This window comes from Bubalus kerabau, chromosome 22 (assembly GCF_029407905.1).
Source record: "Bubalus kerabau isolate K-KA32 ecotype Philippines breed swamp buffalo chromosome 22, PCC_UOA_SB_1v2, whole genome shotgun sequence".
NCBI lineage: Eukaryota > Metazoa > Chordata > Mammalia > Artiodactyla > Bovidae > Bubalus > Bubalus kerabau.
Genome location: NC_073645.1, coordinates 17,858,466 through 17,871,076, shown reverse-complemented (window position 1 = coordinate 17,871,076; position 12,611 = coordinate 17,858,466). Strand labels below are relative to the sequence as shown.

General features: G+C 41.6%; 1 pseudogene; it reads right to left on the bottom strand.

Moving 5' to 3' along the window:
• Window positions 1–3,950: 3,950 nt before the first annotated feature.
• LOC129637096 (mitochondrial import inner membrane translocase subunit Tim17-A-like) overlaps window positions 3,951–12,611 on the bottom strand; it is a 34,185-nt pseudogene continuing 25,524 nt past the window's right edge.

Here is a 12,611-nt window from a genome sequence, read left to right as displayed (position 1 = left end):
TTCTCTTGGTTTTGTGAACTGCTCTAGCAAATTAATCAAACCTGAGAAGGGGGTCGTGGAAATCTCTGATTTATAGCCAGTTGGTCAGAGGAACAGGTAACAATATGGACTTACAACTAGCATCTGAAGTCCAAGAAAGGGGGACTTTGGAACCTCTAATTTATAGCAGGTTGATCAGAAGCACAGGTGATCATGTGGGCCTGTGACTGGCATCTGAAGGCATGAGGGTGGTCTTTTAGGACAGAATCTTTTACCTGTGAGATTAACCTGTGCTGTCTTCGGGTTTATAGTGTTGTGTTGTTGTTTTGTTGCTTCAGTTGCATCTGACGCTATGACCCCACTGACTGTAGCCTGTCAGGCTCCTCTGTCCATAGGATTCTCCAGGCAAAAATACTGGAGTGAGTTGCCAATTCCTCCTCCAGGGGATCTTCCCAACCCAGGGATTAAACCCCTGTCTCTTGAGTCTCCTGCATTGGCAGGTGGATTCTTTACCACGGAGCCAACTTAGAATTGAGCTAAATTGTAGGACACCAAGCTGGTGTCTAGAGAACTGTGAACCACTGCGGCATTGGATCCAGGAACCCATTTAGTGTTCCTCTGAAAATGGTGAAGATGGTGGTTAAGAAGCGGAAGGAAGAAAGAACTGGATGAGTTGAGCAAGAAGTACCTTAACTACTTCAGTTTGATCACCATCCTCAAAAAGGGAGAAGAGAAAGGGCTTCCCTGGTGGTACAGTGGTTAAGAGTTCACCTGCCAATGCAGTGGATTCGATCCCTGGTCCAGGAAAATCTCAATGCCATGGGGCAACTAAACCCATGTACCACAACTACTGAACCCGTCCTCTAGAGCCCAGGAGCCACAACTACTGAAGCCCACAAGCCCTACAGCCTGGGCTCTGCAACAAGAGAAGCCACTGCAATGAGAAGCCAGTGCATTAAAAAAAAGAGAGAGAGAGAGAAGAGAAAAAAAGAAAATACGTGCCACACCAGTGTTGACTAAGATAACGAAAGGGTACTGGAATGATTTGGAGTTTATTCATTTAACTTGCTTTCCTTCTGTTGCTGCCCTTGATACATGTATGATATCAGTACAGTCATTCTTATTTGTTGAATAAACAAGGGCCATGCAAACTTAAAAAGCTACTGGTAAGAAAAGTATAGATCAGACTAGAAATAAGAAGACATGGCTCTGTTGCAGTCCCACTCAGCAGAGGCTTGGAATGGTTAAGTTCTTCTTTGAACATTGTTATTTCAAGGCTCTGTGACACTAACATTAAGCTGGGAAAAGATGGATTTCCCATATAATATGAAGGGTGGGGCAGAAATCCTGACTGTAGCAGAAACTAACTTAGCCCATTGCAGTGGTCTCGGTGAAATTTTTGACCTCAAGGCAGAGGAGGCAAGGAGGAAGGATTGATTTTGAGTTAGCTAAAAGATGGAATGGACAGGATTACTTGAACAGATGTGAAAGACCATTGTTTCCGTTTGCAGAGTCATGCAGTGTTCCGACTGAAAGTCCTCTGCTTCTGAAGAAATTCAATCCTCTAGTGAAAACAGGAACTCTTGACACGATGCCAGCTAGCCACAGTGACCGTGGCACACATATAGCTCTGGTGTCAAGAAAAAGAAGGAAGATGAAAGTGAGAGGTGAGTTCTAGCTGTCCTATGATTAATAACAAGTTAGAGTCTACAGTCCTCATGATCACAGTGGTGGCAAACAGAGACCTCCAGGAACTGCAGAAGATCAACTCCTGAATTCCACTATGTTTTGCATTCAGGGATGTTCTTAAGTGAGACATGTGTAAGTCAGGAGCTTTTTCCTGGTATGTCTAGCTGATGCATACCAGCCTGGTATATTGGTACTGATTTGTATATACTCAGAAAAATTGAAAGCAAGGTATAGAACAGATGTTTGTACACCAATGTTCATAACAGTATTATTCATAATAGCCGAAGAGGGAAACAACCCACAGAACATCAGTGGATGAATGGATAAAGAAAACGTAGTCTATACATAAAATGGAATATTATTCAGGCTTAAAAAAGGAAGGGAATTCTTACCATGCTACATGGATGAACCTTGAAAACATTATGCTAATTGAAATAAGTCAAACCTAAAAGGAAAACTACTGTATGATTCCACTTATATTCGGGGCCTAGAATAGTCAAATTTATTGAGACATAAAATAGAATGGTAGTTGCCAGGAACTGAGGGGAGGAGGGAAGGGGGAGTTATGATTTAATGGGTAGAGAGTGTCAGTTTGGGATGATGAAAGAGTCCTGTGATGGCTCATGGTGATTGTTGTACAGCAATGTGAATTCACTTAAAGCCACTGAACTGTATACTTAAAAATGGTTAAAATGATAAATTTTATATTATGCATATTTACAACTATTTTAGAAAGTTAACAATATGACAGGAAAAACCCTTCTGAGGGTGTGCAGTAGACAGCTAAAAGAAAACAGCAATGTAAATCCAAAGTTAAAGCAAATCTAGGTCTACATACAAACTGAGGCATGCGAGATATTTTCCCCAACATGGCCATCCCCTCTCTTAAGTTCTGGCTCATAGTTATACAGAGGTAATAATGCATTTAAAAAAGGAAATAATAGGACTTCCCTGGTGGTCCAGTGGTTATCCTCCTGCCAGTGCAGGGGGCATCGGGTCCATCCCTGGTCTGGGCAGATCCCCACATGCTGCAGGGCAGCTAAGCCTGTGTGCCACAACCACTGAAGCGCCTGTGCTGTGCACCAAGAAGCCGCCACGATGAGAAGTCTGTGCGTGGCAACTAGAGAGTAGCCACAACTAGAGAAAGCCAGCATGCGGCAGTGAGGACCCAGCATGGCCAAAAATAATAAATAAATAAATATTTTTTAAAGAAAGAAATAACAGGAGGAAGAGCAGCAGCATGGTATTGCATGTTCCAGGCTTCTGAAACTTTTCCATCTAAGTGTCCCTCACAGCTAAGAAGTGTGAGCTTTGAACTCTAATTTCTGGACACAGAGTTTAAAGCCCTCATCAGAAATGCGAAGTTTAGTTTCTTTGAAGTTCAGCGTCCCAACTTCAAAATTTGTCAGTTTTCCATTCTGTTCCTTAATATATTTATGTTGATCTTAGTATCATTCTGGCAGGTAACTCATTCAGCTGATGCTGTTTGAGTGCATATGCCTAACCATTCACAATTCCTAGCAGGGGTAGAGTGGGGAACAAGAGAGATAAGGCTGCATTCCTCATAGAGATGTGGAAGGGGATGATGGAGGGAAAAAAAAGGATGCTAACATGAGGTAGCATCATGCAAAACCGTTCCCAACCATGTGAGTTTTGTTAGCTTCCTGAGCCTTCCCAGTTTGACACACTCGCCTGGGGGTTAGAACAGCGTTCTGTGTGGTTGTGCGAGTCTGAATGCATCCATTGGGTTCTCTTCATCTACATTTCCTCAGCTCAGAAGTCACAGGACTGGGTCACCAAGCAGTCATTGTTGGGCAAAGCAGAGCCCTGCAGGCCTTACCATGGCTGGAACTTTCTCCAGAAACTCCTTGCTTTATTTATTTATTTTTTTAAAGAAAGAGCAGTCTCCAGGCGTTTTTTGTTGTGTGACTAAGAAAACAAAACCAGGCAGAGAAGTCCCCGAGGAAAGTCATGCTTCAAGACTGTTTGCTGTGTAGCCCTTCATCTTCTAAGTACTTACTGTGTTTCATTTTAAAGATTTTAGACATTTATTTTATCACAAATGCAATCCAAGTGTGAATAAATAAATGTATTATCTTTTAAGAACGCACCCCCCTCCCCACCATGTTCCTTTAAACAGAAAAAGATTCTGAATGTTTCTTCATAGCCTATTTGGCCATAGTTGTCCCACCTGCAGTTTTAAAAACAGACTGAACTTGATCTTCTGAAATCCTTCCTAGACCTACAGCTCATTCTGTTGAAGAAATCCTGAGAGAGAAGTCCTACTGGTATTGTCAGTAGTCTCCAAAAGGTGAGGATGATAAATGGGCTGATGGCAACTAGAAGGGGTTTTCAGCAAAAGGAGAATCCTTGGGAAACTGGGCAGAGGCAAATCTTATCCACAAGATACCAGTTCCTTTGATGAGAGCCAGGAGAATGCCACCCATTGAGGCTTACCCAGCATGGATTCTGACCGCTTTCTTGCTCTCAGGATGGCTCCTGTGAAGGCTTCACTCATGATGGAGTTCCAGGTGTCTTCTTTTGCTCTGACTTGAACTGTACTGCAGTCTCAGAAAACAGACCTCTTCAGACTGCAAAGTTACCTCCCAACTGCGGAACCCTGGTTTTAATAGCTATCAAATTCCCTCGTTGTCGGTGATTTACTCCTACCAGAGAATTGTGGAAACCTTTGATTACTTGAGAGATCCCACTATTTATGGTTCCCATCCTAAAGGCCCCCACCGCAGCCATCCATAATGCACCAGGGGCAGGGCTGGCATGCCTCCTGCTCCACCTGGACTCCACTCCTTCTCGGTCAAGCCCTTGCTTTAATACTCTGCTCTGTTCCCACTCAGCAACAGACAGCTCCTATAGAAATGATTTCTGGTGCCCCAGGAAACCTATTTGCTCCTGTGGGAGCTTGCTTTCTGTTTGCAGTTGATCTGAGAATGAGGATGTCTGAACTTTAGACTTGGCTTCGTATGATAAAAGTACAGCATAATCCACCTTACCCCCAAGTTTGTTATAATTTGGGATTTGGATTCCACCCAGCTCTCATTATAATAATTGCTCTTTATTAAATGCTCAAAATATGCCAAGTGCTATTAAATGCATCATTTCATTTAATCCTCAGGTGAACTTTACCAGACAGTTTAGCATAATAGCTGAAAGCAGGGCTCTGGAGGCAGACTGCCTGGATACTCTCCTGTCTGCCTTACTTAACAGCTGTGTGACTTCAGACAAGTTACTTAGCCTCCCTCTGAGCCTCGGTTTACACATCTGTAGAAAGGGATAATAATAGTACCCAACTGCTGTGAGAATGACTTGAGTTAATAACATGTATAACACCAGAGAGCAAGTTCTTTTTTAAAAAGATGTGTGTATTATTACCTCATTTTCCAGATGAGAAAATTGAGACTTAGAGATGTTAAACAACTTGCCAGAGTCACACTGGTGGGAGGACAGAGGTATGATTAGAACCCAGTGCCATCAGAAGCTGAAGTCCATGGTCCAGATGATTACTCATCCAGAAGACTTAATTACCAGGATTGCTCGCTTCCAAGAAAACCTCATTAGAGAGGTTTCTTTCACTTTATATCCTGGCTTGGACCTTAAGGCTCTTACTATGGCAGCATTCCATGACTACATGCTATACTACGATGATGCTGTGTGTCTTGTCTCTCTAGCTTATGGTGTCTCTGTAGCATCTTAACTTTCCCAATAATGAGATTTAATGGGCCAAGAGGAATAGATCAGATGAGCAAGAGAATGGAGGGAAAATAGTAGAGTGCCCAGACAAGCAGAGGATTCAGGAAGGGACTAAAATCAGATCTGTGTTATTTGTGGGGATCTTTACATATTGCCTAGGAACACCAACTACTCCTTTCCTGAGGGTCCTAGCCAAGACCCCAGCTTTGGACAACAGAAGTGAGTTAGGAAGAAATCAGAGGTGTGGATACTGGAGTGTGATAATGAGGTTATCTATAGAAGAGAAAATAGGCTGGCTTTAGTTAATATTATAAAAATTGCTTTTCTTTGCTTCTTAGCATTTTAATTTTTAATAGTACAAGTCCTCACGGGAGGAAGAATTAGGCAAAGGGTTTAATCATAAAACATTATTTACTTTACAAACAGTTGTATGGACACACACACACACACACACAATTCTTGGCAGCTACAATGTAACAGAGGCCAGCACTGGTTTTTCTGAAGGAGCATTAGTTTCCCCTTCAGTGGTGCAAAGATAGGAAATCAAGAAGTTCCATTTTTACACAAATCCTGGTATATTTGTTTAACCTTTCTCCTTGCTCCATATGTACATTCTAAATTATAAAACTAGGTTTTGAAGTTGTATGCAGTATTTAATACAGGTTAAAATTTTTAACAGTATAAAAGGATACATTATGAAGAACAAAAACTTTCCTCTCTTTCCTCAATTGCACTTCTCAAAGGCAATCACTGTAAACAGTCTCTGTTTCTAATTCTTCTAGTGATCACCATTATACTCTTACACATTCTTAGTTCTCTGTTACTGATTTATTAACTTTAGATGATTTCCTTTATTCTGCTTTGGAAGATGAAAAATTTCAGTGTATTTTACCACCTCCTACTTTCCCTTGTTCCATCATATCTTTTCGATCAACTGCTCTCTGACCAAGTTGGCATCTAGCATGGTGGGGATATGTTTGACTTTAGGATAATAATGGCTGCCCTTTGTCAAGTCTTTGTTCTTGCCAGGCAGGCAATATGCTAACAATTTAGATATGGTAATTTAGTTAATCTTCAGACCCACGCTACTCAAGAGGCAATATCCACCTTTTACAGATAAGTAAATTTAGGTTTTGGCTAGTTACGTTTCTTGCTCAGAGTTCTATAGTTATGACGGGTGAAGTTAGACTTAGCCTTAACACTCAAGTCCACTTAACCACTACTGACCTAGAAAAACAAATGCTATAAGGCTAATCTAGTTCTGCCAAGGTGTATTCACCTTGTTCCTTTATTCTGCAAGTTATGTATGCATACGTGTATGTGTGTGCATGCACATGTTCATGAGTATCCACATTTAAAATGTAGAAATAAAATCTATGACAGATATTTAAAAGGGTGGGGGAGGGAAAAATAGATGGTCATAAGTTTCTTCATATAAAGTGAAAGTGAAGTCTCTCAGTCATGTCCGACTCTTAGAGACCCCATGGACTGCAGCCTACCAGGCTCCGCCGTCCATGGGATTTTCCAGGCAAGAGTACTGAAGTGGGGTGCCATTGCCTTCTCCATTCTTCATATAAGGATACATTTATTATTATTTTGTGGGTGACAGTCAATTATCTTTTAAAGATAATAAAAGGAGGAAAAGATCTTTTATATATACTCAAATATTTACCATTTCTGACACCCTTCTTGCCTTTGTGAAGATCTTAGTTTCTTTATGGTATCATTTTCCTTTAGCCTGAGGAACTTTTAAAAAACATTTTTGTGGAGAAGATTCTTGGAATAAGATAATGGAGTAGAAAGATCCAGAACTCACCTCCTCTTGTGGGCATACCAAAATTACAACCACTTACAAGCAACTGTTGATGAGAAAGACTGGAATCTAATAGAAAAAGATTTTCTACAACTAAAGATACAGAGAAAGATATACCCACATGAATTCAGAGTTCCAGAGAATAGCAAGGAGAGATAAGAAATCCTTCTTAAGTGAACAGTGAAAAGAAATAGAGGAAAGCAATAGAATGGGAAAGACTAAAGATCTCTTCAAGAAAATTAAAGATACCAAGGGAAATTTTTCATGCAAAGATGAGCATGAAAAAGAACAGAAACCACAAAGACCCACAGATGCAGAAGAGATTAAGAAGAGGTGGCAAGAATACACAGAACTGTACAAAAAAGGTCTTAATGACCTGGAAAACCCAAATGGTGTGGTCTCTCACCTAAAGCCAGACATCCTGGAGTGTGAAGTCAAGTGGGACTTAGGTAGCATTACTACAAACAAAGCCAGTGGAGGAGATGGAATTCCAGCTGAGCTATTGCAAATCCTAAAAGATGATGCTGTTAAATTGCTGCACTCAATATGTCAGCAAATTTGGAAAACTCTGAAGTGGCCACAGGACTGGAAAAGGCCAGTCAGTTTTCATTCCAACCTCAAAGAAAGGCAATGCTAAAGAATGTTCAAATTACCATACAATTGCACTCATTTCACATGCTAGCAAGATTATGCTCAAAATCCTTCAAGCTAGGCTTCAGCAGCACGTGAACCAAGAACTTTCAGATGTACAAAACTGGGTTTGGAAAAGGCAGAGGAACCAGAGATCAAATTGCCAACATCTGTTGGATCATGAAAAAGGAAGGGAGTTCCAAAAAACATATACTTCTGCTTCATTGACTTCACTAAAGCCTTTGACTGCGTGGATCACAATAAACTGTGGAAAATTCTTAAAGAGATAGGAATACCAGACCACCTTACCTGTCTCCTCAGAAACCTGTATGCAGGACAAGAACCAACTGAACTAGACATGAAACAACTGACTTGTTCAAACTTGGAAAACGAGTACATCAAGGTATTGTCACCCTGCTTATTTAACTTATATGCAGAGTATCATGTGAAATGCTGGGCTGAATGACTCACAAGCTGTAATCAAGATTGCTGGGAGAAATATCAACAACCTCAGATAGGGAGATGATACCACTTTAATGGCAGAAAACAAAGAGGAACTAAAGAGCCTCTTATTGAAGGTGAAAGGGGAGAGTAAAAAAGCTGACTTAAAACTCAACGTTCAAAAAAAGAAGATCATGGCATCTGATCACAGCACTTCATGGCAAATAGATGAGGAAAAGTGGAAATAGAGACAGATTTTCTTTTCTTGGGCTTCAAAATCACTGCAGATGGTGACTGCAGCCATGAAATTAAAACACGCTTGCTCCTTGGGAAAAAAGCTAGGACAAGCCTAAACAGCATATTAAAAAGAAGAGACATCATTTTTCCACAGAGGTCGATCTAGTCAAAGCTATGGTTTTCCCATTACTCATGTATGGATGTGAGAGTTGGCCCATAAAAGAAGGCGGAATGCTGAAGAATTGATGCTTTTGAACTGTGGTGTTGGAGAAGACTCTTGAGAGTCACTTGGACAGCAAGGAGATCAAACCAGTCAATCCTAAAGAAAATCAACCCTGACTATTGATTGGAAGAACTGATACTGAAGCTGAAGCTCCAATACTTTGGCCACCTGATGTGAAGAGCTGACTCATTGGAAAAGACCCTGATGCTGGGAGAGATTGAGGGCAAGACGAGAAGGGGGAGAAAGAGGATGCAATGGTTGGATGGCACCACCGACTCAATGGACATGAGTTTCAACAAACTCTGGGAGATAGTGAAGAACAGGGAAGCCTCGCATGCTGCAGTCCATGGGGTTGAAAAGAATTGGACATGACTTAGGGACTGAACAACTGAACGACAACAAAAGATATAAGGAAGGAACCACAATAAACTGATAGAAGGGGCAAAGTCATCATATAGTCATAAGACCAATACCCCAGGTTCAGTTCAGTCGCTCAGTCATGTCCGACTCTTTGCGAACCCATGAATCGCAGCACGCCAGGCCTCCCTGTCCATCACCAACTCCCGGAGTTCACTCAGACTCACGTCCATCAAGTCAGTGATGCCATCCAGCCATCTCATCCTCTGTCGTCTCCTTCTCCTCCTGCCCCCAATCCCTCCCAGCATCAGAGTCTTTTCCAATGACTCAACTCTTCCCATGAGGAGGCCAAAGTACTGGAGTTTCAGCTTCAGCATCATTCCTTCCAAAGAAATCCCAGGGCTGATCTCCTTCAGAATGGACTGGTTGGATCTCCTTGCAGTCCAAGGGACTCTCAAGAGTCTTCTCCAACACCACAGTTCAAAAGCATCAATTCTTTCTTCACAGTCCAACTCTCACATCCATACATGACCACTGGAAAAACCAAAGTCTTGACTAGACGAACCTTTGTTGGCAAAGTAATGTCTCTGCTTTTGAATATGCTATCTAGGTTGGTCATAAATTTCCTTCCAAGTGGTAAGCGTCTTTTAATTTCATGACTGCAGTCACCAACTGCAGTGATCTTGGAGCCCAAAAAAATAAAGTCTGACAGTGTTTCCACTGTTTCCCCATCTATTTCCCATGAAGTGATGGGACCAGATGCCATGATCTTAGTTTTCTGAATGTTGAGCTTTAAGCCAACTTTTTCACTCTCCACTTTCACTTTCGTTTTTTCTTTTTCTTTTTTTTATTTTTAAACTTTACATAATTGTATTAGTTTTGCCAAATATCAAAATGAATCCGCCACAGGTATACATGTGTTCCCCATCCTGAACCCTCCTCCCTCCTCCTTCCCCATTCCATCCCTCTGGGTCATCCCAGTGCACCAGCCCCAAGCATCCAGTATTGTGTATCGAACCTCGACTGGCAACTCGTTTCATACATGATATTTTACATGTTTCAATGCCATTCTCCCAAATCTTCCCACCCTCTCCCTCTCTCTCAGAGTCCATAAGACTGTTCTATACATCAGTGTCTCTTTTTCCACTTTCACTTTCATCAAGAGGCTTTGTAGTTCCTCTTCACTTTCTGCCATAAGGGTGGTGTCATCTGCATATCTGAGCTTATTGATATTTCTCCCAGCAATCTTGATTCCAGCTTGTGTTTCTTCCAGTCCAGTGTTTCTCATGATGTACTCTGCATATAAGTTAAATAAGCAGGGTGACAATATACAGCCTTGACGTACTCCTTTTCCTATTTGGAGCCAGTCTGTTGTTCCATGTCCAGTTCTAACTGTTGCTTCCTGACCTGCATACAAATTTCTCAAGAGGCAGATCAGGTGGTCTGGTATTCCCATCTCTTTCAGAATTTTCCACAGTTGATTGTGATCCACACAGTCAAAGGCTTTGGCATAGTCAATAAAGCAGAAATAGATGTTTTTCTGGAACTCTCTTGCTTTTTCCATGATCCAGCAGATGTTGGCAATTTGATCTCTGGTTCCTCTGCCTTTTCTAAAACCAGCTTGAACATCAGGAAGTTCACGGTTCACGTATTGCTGAAGCCTGGCTTGGAGAATTTTGAGCATTACTTTACTAGCGTGTGAGATGAGTGCAATTGTGCGGTAGTTTGAGCATTCTTTGGCATTGCCTTTCTTTGGGATTGGAATGAAAACTGACCTTTTCCAGTCCTGTGGCCACTGCTGAGTCTTCCAAATTTGCTGGCATATTGAGTGCAGCACTTTCACAGCATCATCTTTCAGGATTTGAAATAGCTCAACTGGAATTCTATCACCTCCACTAGCTTTGTTTGTAGTGATGCTTTCTAAGGCCCACTTGACTTCACATTCCAGGATGTCCAGCTCTAGGTCAGTGATCACACTATCGTGATTATCTGGGTCGTGAAGATCTTTTTTGGACAGTTCTTCTGTGTATTCTTGCCACCTCTTCTTAATATCTTCTGCTTCTGTTAGGTCCATACCATTTCTGTCCTTTAGTGGGCCCATCTTTGCATGAAATGTTCCCTTGGTATCTCTAATTTTCTTGAAGAGATCTCTAGTCTTTCCTATTCCGTTGTTTTCCTCTATTTCTTTGCATTGATCACTGAGGAAGGCTTTCTTATCTCTTCTTGCTATTCTTTGGAACTCTGCATTCAGATGCTTGTATCTTTCCTTTTCTCCTTTGCTTTTCATTTCTCTTCTTTTCACAGCTGTTTGTAAGGCCTCCCCAGACAGCCATTTTGCTTTTTTGCATTTCTTTTCCATGGGGATGGTCTTGATCCCTGTCTCCTGTACAATGTCACCAACCTCATTCCATAGTTCATCAGGCACTCTATCTATCAGATCTAGTCCCTTAAATCTATTTCTCACTTCCACTGTATAATCATAAGGGATTTGATTTAGGTCATACCTGAATGGTCTAGTGGTTTTCCCTACTTTCTTCAATTTAAGTCTGAATTTGGCAATAAGGAGTTCATGGTCTGAGCCACAGTCAGCTCCCGGTCTTGTTTTTGCTGACTGTATAGAGCTTCTCCATCTTTGGCTGCAAATAATATAATCAATCTGATTTCGGTGTTGACCATCTGGTGATGTCCATGTGTAGAGTCTTCTCTTGTGTTGTTGGAAGAGGGTGTTTGCTATGACCAGTGCATTTTCTTGGCAAAACTCTATTAGCCTTTGCCCTGCTTCATTCCATACTCCAAGGCCAAATTTGCCTGTTACTCCAGGTGTTTCTTGACTTCCTACTTTTGCATTCCAGTCCCCTAGAATGAAAAGGACATCTTTTTGGGGTGTTAGTTCTAAAAGGTCTTGTAGGTCTTCATAGAACTGTTCAACTTCAGCTTCTTCAGCGTTACTGGTTGGGGCATAGACTTGGATTACTGTGATATTGAATGGTTTGCCTTGGAAACGAACAGAGATCATTCTGTCGTTTTTGAGATTGCATCCAAGTACTGCATTTCGGACTCTTTTGTTGACCATGATGGCTACTCCATTTCTTCTGAGGGATTCCTGCCCTTGGTAGTAGATATAATGGTCATCTGAGTTAAATTCACCCATTCCAGTCCATTTCAGTTTGCTGATTCCTAGAATGTCAACGTTCACTCTTGCCACCTCTTGTTTGACCACTTCCAATTTGCCTTGATTCATGGACCTGACATTCCAGGTTCCTATGCAGCTATTCCAAATCCTGAAAGATGATGCTGTGAAAGAGCTGCACTCAATATGCCAGCAAATTTGGAAGACTCAGCAGTGGCCACAGGACTGGAAAAGGTCAGTTTTCATTCCAATCCCAAAGAAAGGCAATGCCAAAGAATGCTCAAACTACCGCACAATTGCACTCATCTCACACGCTAGTAAAGTAATGCTCAAAATTCTCCAAGCCAGGCTTCAGCAATACGTGAACCGTGAACTTCCTGATGTTCAAGCTGGTTTTAGAAAAG